The following is a 12,665-nucleotide window of genomic DNA, read 5'->3' on the forward strand; positions in this document are numbered from 1 at the left end:
CAGAACCTAACCTCACTCCTAAAAGAATTAGAAGCAGAACAGCAAATAAACCCCAAAGCCAGCAGAAGAAGAGAAATAATAAAGATCAGAGAAGAAATAAACATTCTAGAATCCAAAAACAGTATAATACATCAATGAATCTAAGACCTGTTTTTTTGAAAAAATAAACAAAATTGATAACCCAGACTTCCCAAAAAGAAAAGAGAGAGAACCCAAATAGATAAAATCATGAATGAAAGAGGAGAGATCACAACAAAGACTATAAAAATACAATTATTAGAGAATACTATGAAAAGTCAGGATAGAAGGAACATGCTTTACCATCATAAAAGCCATATGAAAGGTCCACAGCTAGTACCATCCTCAATGGGGAAAACCTGAGAGCTTTTCCTCTGATATCAGGAACACGGCTGGGATGTCCACTCTCACCACTGTTGTTTAACATAGTGTTGGAAGTCCTAGCCTTAGCAATCAGAAAAACAATGGTTATTTTAAAATTTATGTGTGAAGATACAAATGCATTATTTTACTTAGTTTAGTATGTGACTAAAAATGATACTGCACTTAAGTATCAACACTTTTGCTGGTTATTAAATGATTATTCATGGGTTATTTACATTAGTTGACAAAGTGATGCCAATATCAACCCTGCAATGGGAACTATGAATTCAAGCTAAAGTAAACACCATGGCTCCTGAATTTTTTCCAACATTCTGACTGTGCAGTCCAAAATCAGTCAAACACAAGGACTGTAGATTAAATTAAATTTCTGATACACCAACACATGCTTTATTTTGTCCTAAAGATCTTGTAATAAAATAAAGAGATTTTATTCCCACACATCATCACTTATGAAATATTTCCTTAGTATATGTATCTATTTCATGATAGCAGAGACAGAGTAAAAAAGGAATAGATCTTTAGTCAACTTTTAATTGATCTGAATGAACTTTTACCTCTTCATTTTTTTTAATATTTATACTCCAGCAACCTTAATTGCCTTGTCTTTTGGAGAGATACCAAACTTATCTATCTTCCTATTACTTCAGAGCTGCTTGAAATTAGCTGCTTTCCTGAAGCTTATACTTGATTCTCTGTAGTTTATAAAACCTTTATTTGACAGTTGATTATAATTAATATGTGTCACTCAGAGTTTCTGATATAAACTTTCACTATTTTTTATATGTTTAATTAAATATTCTCTCCTCCTTTCTCTACCCATCTCACACCTCAGTAAGAAAGTTATTTTATAATTTAGTAAGTAATATTTATATTTTTATGACTATACTGATCAAAGATTTATTCTGTTAACATGACAGAGATTGCTGATGTTCACTTACAACTGTTCTTCCATTTGATTGCAATAGTAGTGCTGGAATAAAAATTACCTTGTCTTCACTTTTATATAGGTATAGCTATGTGACTACCTTATGGCTAATTGTGGTGTGTACAATTGTGAAATGTGTCATTTAAAGGGGAGAGGTTTGAACTTTTGTTCCCCTTTCCTCCTTCCTGTTGTTTAAAAGTTGAATGTTATAGCTGCTATCCCAGCAGCCAGTAGACCATGAGATAATCTGGGGCACAATAAGGCAGAAGAAGCCTGAGTCTCTGAAACTTTGGACTGCCATATATACTCTAGAATGAGTACTTCCAGATCTTTTGAATGTGTTAAAAATTAAACATATCTTATTCAAACCACTGTTATTTTACTTTATTTTTTGTTACCAACAAAATTCAATTTTTTATCAACTTTATTGAGTAATATTATATAATTAATATATCTAGTAACTCACCAATTTAAAGTATACAATTCAATGGTTTTGAGTGTATTCACAGATGTGTGCCACTATCACCATAGCCAAATTTATAACATTTCATTACCTTAAAAAGAAATCCCATACTCTTTAGTTATTACCCTGCTATGCACCCACCCCACCTCACCCTAGCCCTAAGGAACAAATAAGTTTCTCTATATGTGGTCTTTTGTGACTGGCTCCTTTGATTTACCAAAATGTTTTCAAGATTCATCCACATTATATAGCACATATCAGTACTTCATTCCCTTTTATTACCAAATAATATTCTATTGTATGGATATCATATATTTTGTTTATCCATTCATTCATTGTTGGAATTTGGGCTATTTCCACCTTTTGGATATTACGCACAATGCTTCTATAAATATTCATGTAAAATTATTATGTAAACATATGTTTTCATTTCTCTTGAGAATACTCCTAGAGTGGATTGCTGTATCAAACTCTATGTTTATTTATTTGAGGAACTGTTAGATTCAGACTGAATGGATATACCATTTCACCAGCACTATACGAGACAATTTCCAAATTCTCCACATTCTTGCCAACATTTGTTATTTATTATTTGACTTTTTTATCTTAGACATCCTAGTGAGTGTGAAGTAGTATTGAATAGTGATTTTGGTTTGCATTTTCCTCATGACTAATGTTCTTATTAGTCATTTGTATTTTTTCCTTGATTAGCTGTCTTTACAGATCCTTTGCTTATTTTTTTTACCTAGTTTTTTTTTTAATGATTGACAAATTTCAGATATAAGTCCTTTTAGATGCATGATTTGCAAATTTTTTCTTGCATTTTGTCGGTTGTCTATTCACTTTCTTGTTGATGTTCTTTCAGGTACAAAAATATTTAAATTTGATAAAGTCCAATTTATCTATTTTTTTTCTTTTCTTGTTTGTGCTTTTCATGTCAAAACTAAGAATATGTTGCTAAATCCATGGTCATAAAGATTTATCTCTCTGTTTTCTTCTAAGAATTGTACAGCTTTAGCTCTTACATTTAGAAATTTGATCCATTTTGAGTTAATTTTGTTACATGGTGTGAAGTAAGGGTCCAACTTCAGTCTTTTGCATGTAATCCAATTGTCCTGGCACCATTTGTTGAAAAGATGGCCCTTTCTCCATAGAATTTTCTAAATACCCTTGTCCAAATCAGTTGGCCATTGATGTGTACATTTATTTTTGGATTCTCAATTGTATTCCATTTATCTAAATGCATATTCTTGTGCTAATACTGCACTGTCTTAATTACTATTGTTTTGTAGGAAATCTTGAAATCAAGAAGGGTGAATAATAATTTGTCCTTTTTCTAGATTATTTGGCCATTCTGGGTCTCTTGCAATGTCCCATGAGTTTTAGAATTATCTTGCCAATACCTCTGATAGAGATTGTATTGAATTTGTGGATTCGTTTGGGGAGTATTGTCATCTTAACAATGTTAACTCTTCCACTCTATAAATGTAGGATGTTTTTCCATTTATTTAGAACTTCTTTAATTTCCTTCAACAATATTTGATACTTTATGAGTATACTTTTACACTTCTTTGTTAAATTTATTTTTAACGATTTATTCTTTATGATACCCTTATAAACAGCATTTAAAAATTATTTTTGTAGGCACCTGAGTGGCTCAGTCGGTTAAGCATCTGACTTTGGCTCAGGCCATGATCTCATGGTTCACAAGTTTGAGCCCTGTGTCAGCTCTGTACTGACAGCTTAGAGCCTAGAGCCTGCTTTGGATTCTGTATGTCTCCCTCTCTCTCTGCCTCTTCCCTGCTCACATTCTCTCTCTCTCTCTCTCTCTCTCTCTCTCTCAAAAATAAATAAACATCTAAAATTTTTTAAATAAAATTCATTTTTGGATTGTTCATTGCACATATATAATAATGCAACTTATTTTTATCTTTTGATCTTGTATCCTGCAACCTTACTAAACTCATTTATTATTTATAACAGGTTATTAGTAAATTTGTTAGGATTCTATCTATATATTTGTCATCTACAAATAGAGTTAGCTTTTATTCTGCTTTTCCAATCTGGATCACTTTTATTTCTTTCTCTTGTCTAATTGCCAGGGTAAAATCTTCATTAGATTATGAATAAAAGTGATAAAAGAAGACATTCTAAATGTGTTCCTGGTCTCAGTAGGATAATACCTGCTCTTTTACCATGATGTTACCTGTGGATTTTTGTAGATGCCTTATATCAGATTGAAGCAGCTCCCTTCTATTTCCAGCTTAAGTGTCTGTTTTTTTGTCATGAATTGATGTTAGATTTTGTCAAGTGTATTTTCTGCATCTATGGAAATGATCATGTTATTTTTATTTTTTCTTCTATTGATATAATGTATTGAATAATTTAGTTTTGGACACTAAACAAACCTTGGATTTCTGGGATAAATTCCATTTGGTCAAGGTTTATAATTCTATTTATATGTTTTTGGGTTTAGTTTGTTAGAGTTTGTTGAGAATTTTTACATTTATATCCATAAGGGATATTGGTCTATAGTATTCTGTTCTTGTGATATCTTTGTCTGGTTTTGGTCTAAGAATAATAGTGGAGTCATAAAATAATTTGAAAAGTGATCTCTCATGTCCTACATTTTGGAAGAGTTTTGAAGATTTTTTTTTTAATGTTTGGTAGAATTCAACAGTGAAAGCAATTGGGTTTGGAATTTTCTTTGTGGATAATTATTAAAATTACTGTCAACCACTTCATTTGTTATAGAGTTTTTCAGAATGTATATTTCTTCTTGAGTCAGTTTGGTAGTTTACATTTTTCTAAAAGTTTGTCCATTTTATCTAAGTTATCTAATTTATTGGTATAATTTTTTATAGTTTTTCTTTTTAATCCTTTTTATTTCTATATGACTGATAGTAGTGTCCCCTATTAAATTTCTGATTCTAGTATTTTAGTCTCCCTCATTTTTCTTGGTAACTATGCCTACAATTTTGTCAATTTTGTCAATCTTATCAAAGAACTAGTTTTGGTTTCATTGATTTTTCTGTATTCAAATTCAATTCTTACTATTAGAGATAGTCAGCTTTAATTAAATTATTTTCAATCCCAAGAACCATACTCAGAGTAAAAGTTGATACCTTGTGATAAATCTCCACAAAGAATAATTTTTGTTCTTAATGGATGGGGCATTGTCTATCAAAGGCTCAAGACTCTGAAATTTGTTTCCCTTTAGCTCAGATTCATTTGTTGTTTAAAGAAATAATATTATTTTTCTGGGAAGGTAATGTACATCAACCTTGTAAATAACCCAAGACAGTAGATCCTACAGAAATAGTTTTCTCCTCCTTCCATTGAGAGGTTTATTCTTTTGAGAGTAAAGAAGTATTAATGTGATGAGTCCAGCAGTGATTTATCCTCATCTAGCTCAGGAAGATCATTTCAATTTTGAATGAGTAAGGCTAAATAATTTTTACTTGGTTTATTTAAAAATATAAAGTTTGAATTTTTATTTTAAGTGTTACTGTTAAACTTATCTTCTCAAGGAAACTTTGCTCAAACAATGAACTAAGGAATCATCTGTGAAATAGATGATTAAAGCTATGGCCAGATACAGGTTTGATGGAAAAAGAAATCCATTGCTAACTCAGTGTAGTTTACTGGAAAATTTTACATGTTCAGTCCATAATAGTGAAGATAAGAAAAATTGTTTGAGGAGAGAAGCCTTTCAGGACCAAAGAATAGAAAATGATTTTAACTAAAAACCTGGGTTCCAAACCATTTGCTTCTCATTCATCTAAAACATCTAAAGCAAGAGTCTGCAAATTTTTTCCTGTAAAGGTCAGAAAGTAAATAGACGTCACAGGCCATACAGTGAACATAAACGATGTTAGCAGTATGAAAAGAGGTGTCCAAAAAGCTGAAGGGTTCCTGAATATCTCCATTTGGGACAATGAGTCTCATTGGAACTCCACCCTCACTACTGCTCTATCATCTTCCTTCTAACCCCATGTACTGTGAATTTTATTACCAAATTAAAAGAAACAAATAAACAACAACAAATATTCACAAACATCTTTAGTAGACATTACAAAATAATGAAGAACTAGCCTCCTAGAGGGGGGATAAGTAGCCCAGAAAAGAAAGGCCCTTTTTGTTCTGGCATTGGGGTCCCCCACATTTAGGTCATCTCTCTGTTTGCTCACCCTAAAATAAAACATTTCTGCTAACATTCCAGAAACATACTCAGATCTAGAATTTAGTCTTTATGTTTATGGGAAAAACATTTTTGTAAAAGAACACATGAGATTTTTGTTACAAAGAAAACCTGAGAAAACTGTTCTCACAAAATACCTCACAAAAGGCCATCAGTCTTAGAAACCACCTGGCATGAAAAAAAGAAAGAAAGAAAAAGAAAGAAAGAAAGAAAAAAAGAAAGAAAAATAACAATAAAGAAAACTTAAAAATTAGTTCTAAATAAAAAAATCTTTGGGGATCCAAGAAAACTTTTACTATTCTCAGACAGAATTAAGAAATAAACTGAGACCAAAATTAATATACAAAAATCAATTGCATTTCCACTTACTGGCAACAATCAGACATTGAAATAAAAAAAATACCATTTATACTATCATCTAAAAACAAAATAATAGAGATAAACCTAACAAAAGATTTACAAAGTCCCTCCATTTAAAATAAAAAAAAAAAACTATTCCTGAAAGAAATTAAAGAAGAATTAAAGCAGTGATTCTCAACCAATTTTATACTCCCAGGGACATTTGGCAATGTGTAGACATGTTTGGTTGTCAAACTGAGGAAGCAGACTGTACTACTGCAGTCTAGTCAGTAGAGGCCAAGGATGCTGCTAAACATTGTACAATGCTCAGAACAGCTCTCCACAACAAAGAATTATGTAATTCAAAATGTCAATGTGTAAGGTTAAGAAACCTACACTATTAGGATGCCAGTTCTCCGCACACTGGTGTATAGAGTCAATGTAGTTTCAATCAAATTCTCAGAATTTGTGTATACACACACACACACACACACACACAATTTGATCCTAAAATTTCTATGGAAAGGTCTCAATATAGTCAAAATGAATATGGAAAATAATTTGGTTAACTAACACTATTTGATTTTGAGATGTATAAAACTACAACAGTCAAGACAGTGTGGTATTGACCTCAAATTAGCCAAGTAGATCAATGGAACAGAAAAGAGAGTCCAGATACGGAGCCATATACATATGAACAATGGATTTTCAACAAGGATGGAAAATCATTCAATGAGAAGGATGGTCTTTTTAACAAATGGTGCTAGAACGATTGGATATAGGTGGGTGGAGAAAATGAACTTCCATTTATATTTCACAACATCTGCAAAAGTTAACTCCAAGGGTGTCATAGTATAAATGCAATACCTAAAAATAGAAAACTTACAAAAGAAAAGATAAAGAAAAAATCATTGTGACCTATTATTAGGCAAAGATCTCTTAGAAATAATACAAAATACATAACCCATAAAAGAAAAAAACTATATTGGACCTCATCAAAATTTGAAATTCATACCTGTTAAGAGAATGAAAAGGTAAACCATGGACAGGCAGTAAAAAATTATAAAGCATATTCTGATAAAGAATTTGTATCTGAAGCATATAACTATGTAAAGAATTCTGAAAACACAATAAAAAACAAGGCAATTAAAAATGGACAGAATATTTGAACACTTTTTAATGAGAAGAAACAGATGGCAACAAAACACATGGAAAATGCTCAACATCATTAACCAATAAGGAAATGCAAATTAAAACCAAAAGGAGATATCACTGCATAAGTGTTATAATGGCTAAAATCAGAAAAACTGACCGCACCAAGTATTGGAGAATACATGGAGAACTAGTACTCTCAACTGGCAACATTACAACTGGTAAAATGTAAACCATAAAATCACTTTAGAAAAATATTTTGGCAGTTTCATTAAAAACTAAACATACACTGGAGCACCTAGGTTGTCAGTTGTTTGAGATTCTGACTCTTGATTTCAGCTCTGGTCATGATCTCATGGTTTGTGAGTTTGAGCCCTTCATTGGGCTGACAGTGTAGAGCCTGTTTGAGATTTTCTCTTTTTCTCTCTCTCTGGCGCTCCCCTACTCACACCTTCTCTCTCAAAATAAATAGATAAGCATAAAAAATTAAGCATATACCCACCATCCAGCTATTTCATTCTTAGATATTTACTCACGAAAAATGAAAGCATATACCTTTGCAAAAACTTTCATATTGATGTTTATAGCAGCTTTATGTACAAAAGCCAAAAAGTAGATACAATCCAAACGTCTGTCAAGAGGTGAATGGATAGACAAATTGTGAATACCCATAATAATGGGATATCATTCAGCAATAAAAGTTGTGAAGTATTAATACATGGAACAACATGAATGAACCTCAAAATAATTGTGCTGAGTAAAAGAAGTTAGAGGAGGAGTTAATATGGCAGAGCAGCATGGAGACTGTCAGCTTGTCTCATCCCTGAAATGCAGCTAAATCAGCACCAAACCATTTTTCACACCTAGGAAATTGATAATCTGCATAAATTGAACCACAGAGCTTGGCAGGTACAGGGTGCAGACAGGTGAATTGGGGGAGAGAATAGCCATGGAGTGTAGGGAACTTTTTTCCAGAGAGAGGACAGAGAAAGGAGGAGAGTGTGATGCATCAGGAGAGTGCAGGAAAAACACTCTCCCAAAGCTAGTTGGAGAGAAAGAGAGAGAGTGAAAACACTCACAGGGGACTGAACAAGAAATATGTTCCACTGACAAGAAGAAAGGAGAGGGTTTCAACACCACCAGGATTCTATAAACAAGCAGAGTGTGAAGTTCCAGAGCTCAGTGCCTAGTAGTACTCTGGTGAGGAAGTAGGGTGAATTCCCAGGAGCAGACAGCAAGGTGTGGCGGGTCCACGTGCCACATGGGGGAAGAAGTTCCCCTGTTTGGAAAGCATTTGGTAGAGGCCATACAGCATACAGCATACAGGCAAAGGTGCCAGTGGACCCTGGAGAGCAGCCACATATTCTGGTATTAGGACAAAGATGCCAGAGTGCAGTGAAACTTGGCACTGGCTGTATGTGATGATTTGCCATAATCTCTGAACCTCTGCTACTATGTAATTGCATGAATGTTTTCTGGGGCAAGCTGGCACCCAGCCATTGCTCAGAGAGACCTTACCCCAGAGAGTCTGTGTTGGCTCAAGCCACAGAGATCTCTGAAGTGTGGGGTTTTGAAACAACCCCACCCAAGATAAAAATTTGAAGAGAAGTGCTGCCTGGCAGGCAGATGGCTTGGACATGGACAGGGTAGAGGCTGGGAGTGGATGGAGGCCTGAGACAAAGGAGGGTTGGTTGATCACTGGTTGGTGAGATCAGAAAGTTTCTGTGCCAGAGATGAGGGAGCTGGGTGAAACAATTACCACCTCTCCTGTGCATTCACATACTTGCACAAGCAAATGTAGGCCACACTGATTCAGTCCAGTAAGCTAAGCAGTGCCATCTAGTGGAAAATGGAGCTGTTACATCAAGCCCCACCCAACTGCTCTCTCCAAGTACATCCCCTAGAAGACTAACACAAGTCCTTCCACCTGATTAGTGTACAGACTATATAGTGCTTCATAGTTCTGGATGTAATTTCATTCAGGTTTCATTCTGTTTACTGGTTCACTTATTAGTTCATTTTTTTGCTTCTGTTTTTGTTTAAATTGTTTTTTCCCTTTTCTTTTCTTTTCCTTGTATACAGAAAGAGAAAGTTTTAATTTACTTTTCTTAATTTTGAAAAATGTTTTTATTTTTAATTTTTATATGTTTATTCTATATCATTTGCTTTATTTCATTTAATTCTCTCTCTTTCTCTCTCTCTATATATATATTAAGTTTTAAGTTTTTTCTTACTTTTTTTTCTTTTATTGCTTTTCTTTCCCATTTCTTCTCTATTTTATCAAGCTTCTTCCAACAAGCACACCAAAACACACCTAGGATCTAGTTTCCTTTATTTGACTTTTTTTTCAATTTTTCAATTTTATTATTTTTTTTCTTCCTCTAAATTGAAAAAAAACAAAGGAATTTACCCCAAAAGAAAGAACAGGAAAATTACAGCCAGAGACTTAATCAATGCAGGTATAAGAAAGATTCTGAACTAGAATTTAGAACCATGGTAATAAGAATATGAGCTGGGGTCGAAAGAAGTATAAAATGCTTTTCTACAGAGATAAAGAAGTAAAATCTATCAAGAACAAAATTAAAAATGCTATAACCAAGATGCAATCTCAAATGGATGCCACGAAGGCAAGGATGAATGAAGCGCAGCAGTGAATCAGCAATATATGGAGAATAATGAGGCAGGAAAAAAAGAGGGAAACAAAGCAAAAGAGCATGATACAAGACTTAAAAAACTCAGTGACTTGTTAAAAAGAAATAACATCCTAATTGTAGGAGTCCCAGAAGGTGAAGGGAGAGAAAAGGGGCAGAAACTTTATGTGAGCAAATTATAGTGGAAAACTTTCCTAATCTGAGGAAGAACACAGATATCAAAATCCAAGAATCACAGAGAACTCCCATTAGATTCAACAAAAACCCACCATAACGAAGGCATATCATAGTAAAATTTACAAAATACACAGACAAGGAAAGAATTATGAAAGCAGCAAGGGAAAAAAGTCCTTAACCTATAAGGGAAGACAGACCAGATTCGCAGCAGACCTATCCACAGAAACGTAGCAGTCCAGAAAGGAGTGGCAGGATATATTCAACATGCTGAATGGGAAAAATATGCAGCCAAGAATTATTTCTCCAGCAAGGCTGTCATTCAAAATAGAAGGAGAGATAAAGAATTTCCCAGACAAACAAAAACTAAATGAGTTCATGACCACTAAAGCAGGCTTGCAGGAAATTTTAAGGGGGACTCTTTCAGTGGAGAAAAGATGAAACAAAACAAAAAAAGACCAAAAGCAATGAAGATGAGAAAGGACCAGACACCATCATGAGAAACACCCACTCTACAGACACTACAACTGCACTAAATTCGTATCTTTCAGTACTCACTCTAAATGTCAATGGACTAAATGTTCCAATCAAAAGACAGGGCATCAGAAAGGATAAAAAAACAAGACACATCTATATGCTTCTTACAAGAGACCCATTTTAACCTAAAAACATCTGCAGATTGAAAGCAAGGGGATGGAGAACCATCTATCATGCTAATGGTGGTCAAAAGAAAACTGGAGTATCCATACTTATTTCAGACAAACTAGATTTTAAAATACAGTAAAAAGAGATGAAGGAAGACATTGTATCATAAATAAGGGGTCTATCCACCAAGAGGATCTAACAATTGTAAATATTATTCTCCCAACTTTGAGACACCCAAATATATAAATCACTTAATCACAAAAATAAAAAAAAATCCATTGATAATAATACCATAATTGTAGTGGATTTCAACCCCACACTTACAGCAATATACAGATCATACAAGCAGAAAATCAACAAGGAAACAATGGCATTGAATGACACACTGGACCGGATGGATTTAACAAATATATTCAGAACATTTCATCCTAAAGCAGCAGAATACACATTCTTCTCGAGTGCACATGGAACATTCTCCAGAATAGATCACATACTGGGACACAAATCAGACCTCAACAAGTACAAAAAGATTGAGATCATACCTTGAATATTTTCAGGTCACTATACAATGAAACTTGAAGTCAACCACAAGAAAAAAATTGGAAAGACCATGATTACTTGGAAATTAAAGAATATCCTCCTAAATAATGAATTGGTTAACCAAGAAGTTAAAGAGGAAATTAAAAAGTACATGGAAGCCAATGAAAATGAAAACGAAAACATGATGGCCTAAAACTTCTGGGATGCAGCAAAGATGGTCATAAGATGAAAGTATGTAGCAATCCAAGCTTTCCTAAAGAAGGAAGAAAAGTCTCACATACACAACTTTACTTTACACCTAAAAGAGCTTGAAAAAGAACAGCAAATAAATTCCAAAACCAGCAAAGAAGGGAAATAATAAAGACTAGAGCAGAAATCAAAGATATTGAAATAAAACAAACAAACAAACAGTAGAACAGATCGATGAAATCAGGACCTGGTTCTCTGTTCTCTGAAAAAATTAACATAATTGTTAAACCCCAAGTTAGACTGATCAAAAAGAAAAAGGAAGGGACCCAAATAAATAAAATCACAAATGAAACAGGGGAGATCAAAACCAACACTGCAGAAATACAAACAATAATAACAATATTATGAACAATTATATGTCAACATATTGGGCAATCTGGAAGAAATGGACAAATTTCTAGAGACATATAAACTACCAAAACTGGAACAGGAAGAAGCAGAAAACTTGAACAGATCCATAACCGGTAAAGAAATTGAATCAGTTATCAAAAATCTCCCAAAACACAAGAGTCCATGGCTGAATGACTTTCCTGGGGAATTCTACCAAATATTTAAAGAAGAATTAATACCTATTCTTTTGAAGCTGTTCCAAAAAACAAAAATGGAAGGAAACTCATTCTATGAGGGCAGCTTTACCTTGATTACAAAATCAGACAAACACACCACTTAAAAGGAGAACTACAGACCAATTTCCCTGATGATCATGGACGCAAAGATTCTCAATAAGATCCTAGCAAAAGATACATTAAAAGATCAAGTGGGGTTTACTCCTGGAATGCAGAGAGGGTTCAATACCTGCAAATCAATCAATGTGAATACATCACCTTAATAAAAGAAAAGAACCACGATTCTCTCAATAGATGCAGAGAAAGCATTTGACAAAATACAGCATTCTTTCTTGATAAAAACCCTCAAGAAAGTGTG

This window comes from Prionailurus bengalensis, chromosome B3, assembly GCF_016509475.1.
Source record: "Prionailurus bengalensis isolate Pbe53 chromosome B3, Fcat_Pben_1.1_paternal_pri, whole genome shotgun sequence".
In the NCBI taxonomy this organism is placed as follows: Eukaryota; Metazoa; Chordata; class Mammalia; order Carnivora; family Felidae; genus Prionailurus; species Prionailurus bengalensis.